This window comes from Cephus cinctus, unplaced genomic scaffold (assembly GCF_000341935.2).
Source record: "Cephus cinctus unplaced genomic scaffold, Ccin1 Ccin1_scaffold0528, whole genome shotgun sequence".
Taxonomy (NCBI): domain Eukaryota; kingdom Metazoa; phylum Arthropoda; class Insecta; order Hymenoptera; family Cephidae; genus Cephus; species Cephus cinctus.
In genome coordinates, this window is record NW_014333188.1 from 4681 (window position 1) to 14600 (window position 9920).

The following is a 9920-nucleotide window of genomic DNA, read 5'->3' on the forward strand; positions in this document are numbered from 1 at the left end:
ATATTCCTTAACAGTAACTGTACTCGAACTCACATTGTTTCATCTTATGCGGTATCATCCAAATTGTTGCAGCAAACTAACGAAGGTACGTTCAGCTCCTCCTTTTATAGGAAACTCTCAAGGGTTAAAAAATGGGGATGGGAGGTTTCGCAGATTTCTAGGAATCGAATCGCCTACAGAGATTCGATGTCAAGGTTCATGCATCTTCCGGAATATTCCTTAGCCCTCCGACGACGACGACAACGACGAAGTTGTGTCGCGCGCGCTTACGAGTAATTTGACACCTCGGGGGGATGAGGGTCCGCATTCTTAACGCACGACTCTGCGAGATAACGTTCGGTATTGCGCATTAGAAAAACCGACACATGGATGACTTTGAACTCGCCGGTGCTCTCGCACGAGGCTGGGGGATGGGGAATTCGCGAAGCTTCTCAGTGGGATGAGGAAGCTGACGAATCGGGGGATGGGGAGGAATCTATATCCAGAACTCCCAAACTTATACTACTGTCAATATTAGGAATGTTTACAAAATATTGCTGATATATTTTCAGTCTTCCATAACGCCACACTCTGACCGTTTATGTGATCATTTTGTCGAATATTTTTTTCGTCTAGTCTAAATATTTGAAATATAAAAGAGAATACTAGATTTCCTGGTTAAATTTAAGTTAATATAGTAAACAGGTATAAATTATAGTCTATTTTATTTTATCGTACGTAATGAAATTGAATTTTTCTATCTTGGCATTTCGCGCGTATAACCATTTCAATATTAAGTCCGTTCGTGCATGCGTTTTTACGTGCTTCGGAGCCACAGACTTTTTTATACCACTAGACCGCTAACTCGCATGCTGGCTGGGAGGCAAAGTGGAGGGGAGATCGGACGCCATTTTTTGTATGGCATTCTGTATTCCAGGTGGGGAAAGTAAATAGGAGACGTCGATCACTTGTTCCGTGATTTCCATGTTTCCAAGTTTTCCGAGCCGACGTATTTGTGTACGTAAAATCGGAATGATAGGTAAAATAATTTGATACATATAAAGAAACGAATCAGATAAGCCGAAGTCAAACAAGTGGAGGCCCAAATCTTAAATATTGCGAAGAATCTTATAGTGTGCCAAATAGCTAGGTGGATAAGATGTTGACTTAGTAAACGTAATGTTCGGGGTTCAAATAGCGGTATTTTTTTATCCGATTTACGGTACAATTTCTAAAATAGCAGTAAAAGTTCTCTCTTTCCTCTTTAAATATTAAAAGAGGAGAGTTTTGCTGTATATAATCACTAACTACACGCGCTAATGCCAATGTGACGCATTTACCCCACTGAACAGTGTCGGGTGTCACACCGATACACTAACCCACTCACAAATTTGCCCTACAAAAGATGGCGGCCAGTCCCCACCACTTCAAAAAATTTGCCTCACTTCTCTCAACAGCAGGATCATGGAGACTAGAGTGAAGGAGACCGAACGTAATGCTCTTCAAGTGGTCTACGAAACATGCTCCACTTGTGTCGGCTGAAGGCGATAGAGGCGCGACAACGTTAGTGACTACGAGAGAGACAAACTGAGAATAAAAAGAAACAGCGATTATTCGAAACGGCAACGTAAGTGGGTATTTTTTACGTTCTTATGTACGTGACCATATTGAATATGTAAGGTAGTCTTGCGCACTAACCTTTGAGGTTATGTGAAGTCGACATAATCGATATAACTTTATTAAAAATAAGAGCTCTCGTTTAGTCTCGCAAATTACACTTTAATAATCCTGAAAAGGGTCACACAGTTAAATTATAATACATCGTTTTTGTGAAATTGAATATTTTTATTACTTATATGTATTATAAATAAATGAATGAATAAAAAACATTGACTAAGAGAACTGTAAAGCTGATGAATTTCTTATTCCACATGGAGATCCCAGGTTTCATTTCCTTCAACTCTGTTATTATGTCCGGTTATCCTGGAAAAAAAGATAAGCTTTAAGCCAAAATAGCAAATAAATTGATTTGGAAATGTCGAAAAATGAAATACGGACCCGCTCTGTACTGTAACGCATTTCCTGGTCTACGTCCTATCTATGACCCCAACGTGGCATTCCGCGGATCCCTTGGGCGCCAGGCATATCCTTGCACCAGCCCGACTCGTCCGCGGCACGTCAACTCCGGGAGTCTTCTCGACCGGATCTTCCCGCTAGCTCTTAATCCGACATGGTAGAGAGGAACGTGAGGGCGGCAAGTATTTACAGGAATCAGCCGGCTTCTTTGGCAATAACTAACACGGTGGGATTTAATTCCAAAAATGGCCCTTTATTTTACCTAGTTAAACGAGTAGAGTCAGGTGATGTATACGAGCGCGGCTCTATACAATTCTAAAATCCACAAAGCGGTCGCAGAGGTTATCTCTGTTGACGGTGGACGGTTCGAATCTGCAACCGCCAGGACACGTGGCGAGGCCCGCAGCCCCCCACTCCTCGTGCCAAGATGCACCGGTGGTTGCGCTTCATCCCCGGCCGGTGCGCTGCATGGCTTCGGGGCGGTTGTCTAAACTGCACTTACCGATTCGTCCGGTGCACCGTACCTTTCTTCATCGTCGCTCGGGTGGTGGTAGTTGGCAATTTTCCTCCTCGTCGGCAGTCTCCTCCCACTGTCACTTTGAGTTCCGTAGAAGCGCCGACGTTGTCGATAGATCCCATTCTCCATATCACGTCCGGGGAAAAACCATGTTGCCCAACAGGTCCTACAAATCTCACACCTTCTCACCACACTCAAACCAGAAAAATCGCGATACCTTATCCGCCGATTTTCGGTATTCCCGTTCCGCGGTTCACAACGAAGTGCCCCCCTTTCGGCCCGGTCCGATGATTCCCGAAGAATCCCGAGTTCACCGGAACTTGTACGTTTACTCACGCCTCGGTCCGCTCTTCGCTTTTCGGCGCTCACAGCCCGCCAGTCTCCGGGCGACGCCGATCTTACCCGAGCCCGCCCGATTTTCAGGCTCGGTGGTGCCCGTTTCTCTCCCCGGCTTCCCCTTGCCAAAAACCTCCGTCGTCGTAGGTATTCTCTTGGCGGCTTTCGTCGGCGACACGGCTCTCCGTGCCCCTATGCTTTTATGTAACTGGCCGTCCCGCGGACGCCACGTTACAGTACATATAAGGAATTGGGCAGGATATTCTGTTGTGCAGCTACATTCGAATTCTCCTCAAATACAATTCACATTACATCCAATTTTTCTTGGCCGGTCATAATCAGAGTTGCAGTTTCTTCCTGCATCTCTAACGGTTGATCACATCTGCAACACATTATTCCGCTGTAACAAAAATACAAAATGATAATTCAATCAATCAGTCATTTTATGCTAACAAAAAGCAAAAAAGTATTATTTGTGCTCCTATCGTCTCTAGCACTGCGAAACTGAGACTGAATTGGAATAAAAGAAGAGCAAGTAATTGACCTCAATTGCCTATATCTCCATTCAGATTCATTTCAAAGTAGCTATGGTAAGATTACACAGGATGCACCGATTCGATGTGCTATTACATAGTATCAGCATAGTGGAGCAATCTGTTTTCATATGGGATGGCTGTGTGACTGCGTCGAGTGCAGTACACTTATTGCGCTAACTATGAGCTCACAGCATCTCCACAATGTCTATTACGTCTGTCAAGGTGACAGCATGACAGGACTGATACCACTCTCCAAAAACATTCCACGTATGCAAACACTGTGTCCCTATGGTTAACGCAATAAGTCTACCTGTACTTGGTACACTTCTGTCCCATATGAAAACAGATCGTTCCACTAAGGTGACCCTATGCAGCAGCCCACTGAATCCCTGCATTCTATGTAACTGCATCATGGCTATATCGGAATGAATCTGAATGGATAGCTCCGCTATACTGACACTTTGTAACAGCTATTGACTATTTTGATTCAGAAGAACATGCACTCTTGCCAAAAATGGAATAAAATATTCTTAAGCACCTTTGGAACAGCAAACATGGTCACTGGACGCACACCCAACTTTTTCCTCTGCAGGATGTCGCTGCCACATCCTTTTATACGCAGATCCGTCCCATCCTCTTTGAAACAACTTACTGTTATTATACAGAAAATACAGATTGTGGATATGGTGTAAGCACACGATAATATCAAAGAAAGACCGCGAATAGAAACATGTGGCCACGTGAATACAACGCATATCACGGGCGGACTATGCCGATTCAAGCTATCCGAAAATAGTTAACGGTGCAAAAAATGAACCGACAACGAATGAAAATGTTGTCTCCCTGGTTGATTTAGGATTGATTCTTCGCAACAATAAAAAAATTTCAATTTTTATCAGTCAGGTCAGTCCAACAGTGCTGTCACATACTAATTATACAATTAATTATATGAAAAAGAGTGTAATTTTGTTTTTACCTTACTTTGTATTTTATAACGGAAATAAAAATAGTCGCTACTGCACACTGTTCAACACCGCCACACGAGCTATGCATATGGCTTAGTTTCCACTGTGCAGAGTTTAAACAGAGTTAACCAATCACGTATAGGAATTAAATGGAATTCACCAATAAGGCTGCTTCACCATATTTAAACACTGCACGGTGGAAACTAACGCCCGTTTCCTCCGACACGGTTTAAGTGACAGTTTAGCTGACCGACGATCAAATCTGATCGTGCTTTAAACGCAAGGTACATTCCTCCGACCAAACACTGAGCTCGTTTAGCTATACCTATGCCTCATTCGAAATAACTCTCAGCTTAGAAGTACCCGCGACTGTGATTGGCTGGTGGAAACGACTATACCCATAGCACACTCTAGTCTCAGCCTAGTCGTCACGTTGAGTGTAGATAGGTATAGAGGTGTAGAGTCCCTCTAGTCAGAGTCCGGCCCATGAAGACTAGAGTAAAGGAGGCCGAACGCAATACTGTGGATATGGCGCACAAAACGTCAGATAGTTATGTCAAGTTACGTATCATAGTGGCGCCGTCGTTGCGGTAGTCGAGATTAGAGAGAGAGAGCTATATTTTTGTAAGACAATTGGAACTTCAAACAGAAATAAAGATATGTATTGTAACGTGGCATCATGCGCCTGGCTTGGGTGCACCACGTTACCTTAAGGGATACAACCCGCCGGTCCGCGTCGAAGGGGCGCGCGGTCGGGATGGAACGGGGTTCAGCTGCGGTAGCGGCGGGGCGGATCGGACGGCGAGGCACGAGGGCTAATACCCTACGCCGATGATGCCGCTGACCGCCCGCGTCCCGCTAACCGTCCGCTGGACACCTGATCGTCCCGATGAGCGACCCGGACGGCAAGGTACCGCGGGAAGGGGGTATTTTTGTTTTTGTCCACCCGCTAGACGAGGGAGGATGAGAGGGCCAGGAATTCCCGTGAGGCGGGAATTCCTTCGGCTAAATTCGGCAGACCGGCAACAATAGGGATCGGCAATCTTCGGATTTGCCGAATTCAATCTCTTTCCGGTAATCGACCGAGTTGCACGTGGCAAATATAATACGGACGATTGCGGGTATAGTGTATTGGATTGCGAATTTTTCTTGTGTTGACGACTCGGCTAGGCTTTGGTGACTCTCTGATGGACGACGCGGCTGGTGGTGTGGGACTTGATTTGGTTAATGAGATAAGGGAAAAGGGAGACTGAGTGAGGAGTGAGGAGGTGCGAGTGAACGGAAGTGCGAAAGGGATCGCCAGCCGAAGCTGAGGACCTCCCGCCCGGAACCGGCCCATTTGGATTGCTTTGGCTCGTCTTATAGGATTTTTGGAATTAGCCACTACACCGGTAAGTACCGCCGAGAGCGGCCCTTCTTACTACACGGATTCCCCTCGGAGAAGGGCCGGGATAGTCGTATTCACGTATCCCGGGCGGAGATCGGTGGTCCAGGCGTTCGGGACGCTCATCTGCGAAGATCTCCGCTAGGAAAAAGGTTCGCCCACCGAGCTTGGTAGGATTGCGTCCGCGTGGTAGGAATACGCGCCTCGTGATAAGGCAAGCTAGGGACGGTGGGAAACGGTTAACCCTGCGGCCCTTACGAAGGGCCACGCTCGCCGTTAGAAGTTATTGTACACGTCGATCTGTACTGGCTCCGCTTTCCTTTACATTTGAATAAACGGATATTAAAACTTCGACCGGCGTTTTCATTGGCGTACCCCGAACTGTTCGAATCTCGTCGCCCCTACGTTCCCCTCTATCATTTTAGCTAGCTGAGGCTGAGCAGCCGGGAGATCGCGTGGAAGCGGCCATAGGAGGAACGTCGGTGCGGAGAGTCCACACCTGGCGCCCAACAATCCGATCTAGTTCGGATCTCGGATAGTTTTCCGGCTTTCAGCACGTTGGGAGTAGCCGTGAATTATTTGTCGGCTACGCCGATGGCCGGCGTACGTCACAATATATAATAAATGTACATAACAATCAGTTCAAATAGTACTTTATTAAAACCACTACGCCGTTATCCGGCGTACGTCACAGTATACTTAACATTATAAGTTCAGGCTGATTTGGAAACGATGAAGGCTTTTCATAAGTATCAGTGATAAATATAATATATAATCTAATATATTTACATAACTCTGTATCTGTAATATCTATAATAATAATAATAATCTGTAATAAGTACACTTATAAATAATGAACTCTGTAAGTCATCGAGTTCAGATTTAAACTAGGAAAAGGAAAAGTGTTCTACGATGATAGAGAGATTGCGCGGATCGAAGGAGTTGTGAAGGTGGAGAATAATTGTTGAAACGTCTATTTATCAATAAAATAAAACCTCTGTTTTTATCAAAAACCTACTATCCACTTAACAAAAAATGAGATCGAGAAATAAGTTCTTGGAGTAATGTGAATGTTAGACGATCGATGCGAATAAAAGTAATAATTAAACTTATATATTCATTAATTAACCTTACTGACGATATACGCACAAGAAATATTATTACTCGCAATAATAATAATTAGCTAATAAATTTGCTATTTACAATTCACTTCATGCTATCGTTTACAACGTACTTCAAGCCCGACAAAAGCATACACAGCGATGTTTGTGGTCAAATTCGGAACCCATCTCTGTCTACACTTTCACCGTCCACGTTTTTAGTACTCCCCCACATAAGCGTTCGCCCTCCTTTACTCTAGTCTTCATGGTCCTGCCAACACCCGGAAGGGACGCCATGTTAAGGGCTTGTTTGGCGCCCCCATGACCATGGAGAGTACACAAGGAGCACGAACTCAAATGGGAAAATTGACAAAACTTGCTACAAATATTGTCAACGTTACATTTTCTTTCTGTACCACTAGCGTCGCTAGTTTCCTTTTTGTACTGACGTAAATATCGCATAATAAATGCAGGTGAAGTAAGCAGGTAAATATTTACAAGTAATTGCCATTTGCAAATAAACACGCTTCTAACCTAAACATCTTAATAAATATATTTAATAGATATAAATAGTTCATTTAAATAAAATCTATATTAAAAAATGGAAACTTTATTAAACACGTTTCGTGCCAAGCCCTTTTTGCCTGACTTGTCGTTCAGGCCATCTGATATGATAAATATATCTGAGTTTATGTACACGTGGCCTGAAGATCAAGTTCAACGTGTTAAAAACTTCAATGATTCTTAATGATAATAATTTTTATTGAAAGTATTTTTTAATTTTAATTTTCTATTTTGATTGATCAATTAATTATTAATAGATTAATAATAAGTTCATTTAAAGAATTGAATTTATATTTAACACTAGATTGCCCAAAGAAGTCATTTTGACTGCTTTTTAATTTCAATTAGAAAAACAATTATGTATATAATGACACAACTTCTTAGAACTTTGTGACTTTTTGTACGACATATAAATGCGTTTATTAATAATTGTAGTTACCCCCCCCCTCCTTCATTTCCAGTATATATATATATGTTATACCTATATTGCCCAAAAGCAGTCATTTTGACTGCTTTTTAATTTCAATTAGAAAAACAATTATGTATATAATGACACAACTTCTTAGAACTTTGTGACTTTTTGTACGACATATAAATGCGTTTATTAATAATTGTAGTTACCCCCCCCCCCTCCTTCATTTCCAGTATATATATATATGTTATACCTATATTGCCCAAAAGCAGTCATTTTGACTGCTTGGGAAATTTTAAATAATCAGAGGACTCTTATTATTGAATTGAGTAAATTTCTTATATGACCAGTTCGGCTCTGTATTCAAATAACAGTTTTCATTTTTTTCGATTATCGTCACATGATAACATACAAGTACATGATAAATTGTCGATTTGGGCGTATACTTGATAAGTCGCAGTTGCTCAATAAGCTAAAGTAGTACTTGTTATTCGAATCTTTATGCAGTGATACTTGTTCTAACAAGTTGTTTATTTTCATTCTTTTACGCCCTAAATTCATGAAAGAAATGTCGAATAGAAGTATATAACTGTAAATAATATAAAAAATATTAAAAATTAATTTTAAACAAATTTCTTTACACATTAGTTATTCTTTCCAATGCAGTCATTTCGACTGCTTTGGGCAATATAGGTATATACTAAGTTTTGGTCTTTCTAGTGTTAATTATAACAATTTTTATTATTTGTTTATTTAAGTTAAAGTAGGTTCAATTATTTATTTTATAATTTTCGAAGTACATCGAAAGATAATCTTGAGTCTACACTCCCTTCCACTTTTTCGGTGCATACAGAACACTAGTGCCCTCTTCTTTTGGGAAGCTATTTGCGTAGAACTGCAGTATACGACTCCAAACTGAAGTTGGCTGCTAGTCACTTAGGTTTTTTGAGGTGACGCCATCTGCCGGATATAATGTGAATCGCATGGAATAGTCACGCCGCCTTATATCAAAATATATGTATACATAATAGGTGCAAACCTGTGTTGCGTAGCACGAAAATTAAACGAAAAAAATCTCCAAACATGGAATATTGCGATTACTAGATTATATTTTGTGAAAATATATTTTTATAACAAGATGTTATATTGTTTTTATATATATTATAATTTTTTTTTCACCTCGATTGAAATTAATGAATAATGAAAATTATGAATAATGAATAATGAAATTAATGAAAAATAATTAAAAAAAAAATTAATTAATTAATGAAAATCAGTCGGGGAAGTCCGAATATTTTTTTACTTTTTTATTTTAACCAAAACCCACTAAACAGACATAACGTTCTGCAATGACCACACACACACACACACGCACACGCACTCACACAAATACACAATGCGCGCGCGCGAAAAGTGTTTCATGGGATTGTATTATTGGCTATTTGGCATTGTTTTTAGAGCATGAATTCTGTGTTGTCGGTTCTTCCCACACAGCACACTATATTTCAAAAACATTACAACAATATTTCCAATATTTCATTGCGACAGCAATGTTGTTGATGTCTTTATGTCAAATATTGCACAATATTTCAGGACAATATAATAAATAAAACTTTCTGATATATTGCTGAAATCATAGACAGTTTTTATAGGTGGCAGAAATAATTTATAACAGTACCTATAAAATTATTATTTTTATTATTTAAAAAATATTTAGCAAATATTCATTCGAACATTTTTTTCCATATTAAAAGCGATTGCTTTTTAATATTTTTGTAACATTTGAAATGATTCCATATCATTTTTTTTTCAAATATTTTAAAAGGTTATAGTAACATTTTTTAAATAAAATGCTGCTAATAAAAAAAATGATTCGTGAAACGTATTAAAATATTCGGACAAAACTATGCAATATGCAGGATACATATGTTATAAATAATTAATATTGCGAACTGATATTTTACAAATATTGACCAGCAATATTATATTATGTTTGCAACGTCCTTTGCGTGTTTGCGAGCGCATTGCAAGTATTCGGGAATATTCAAGAA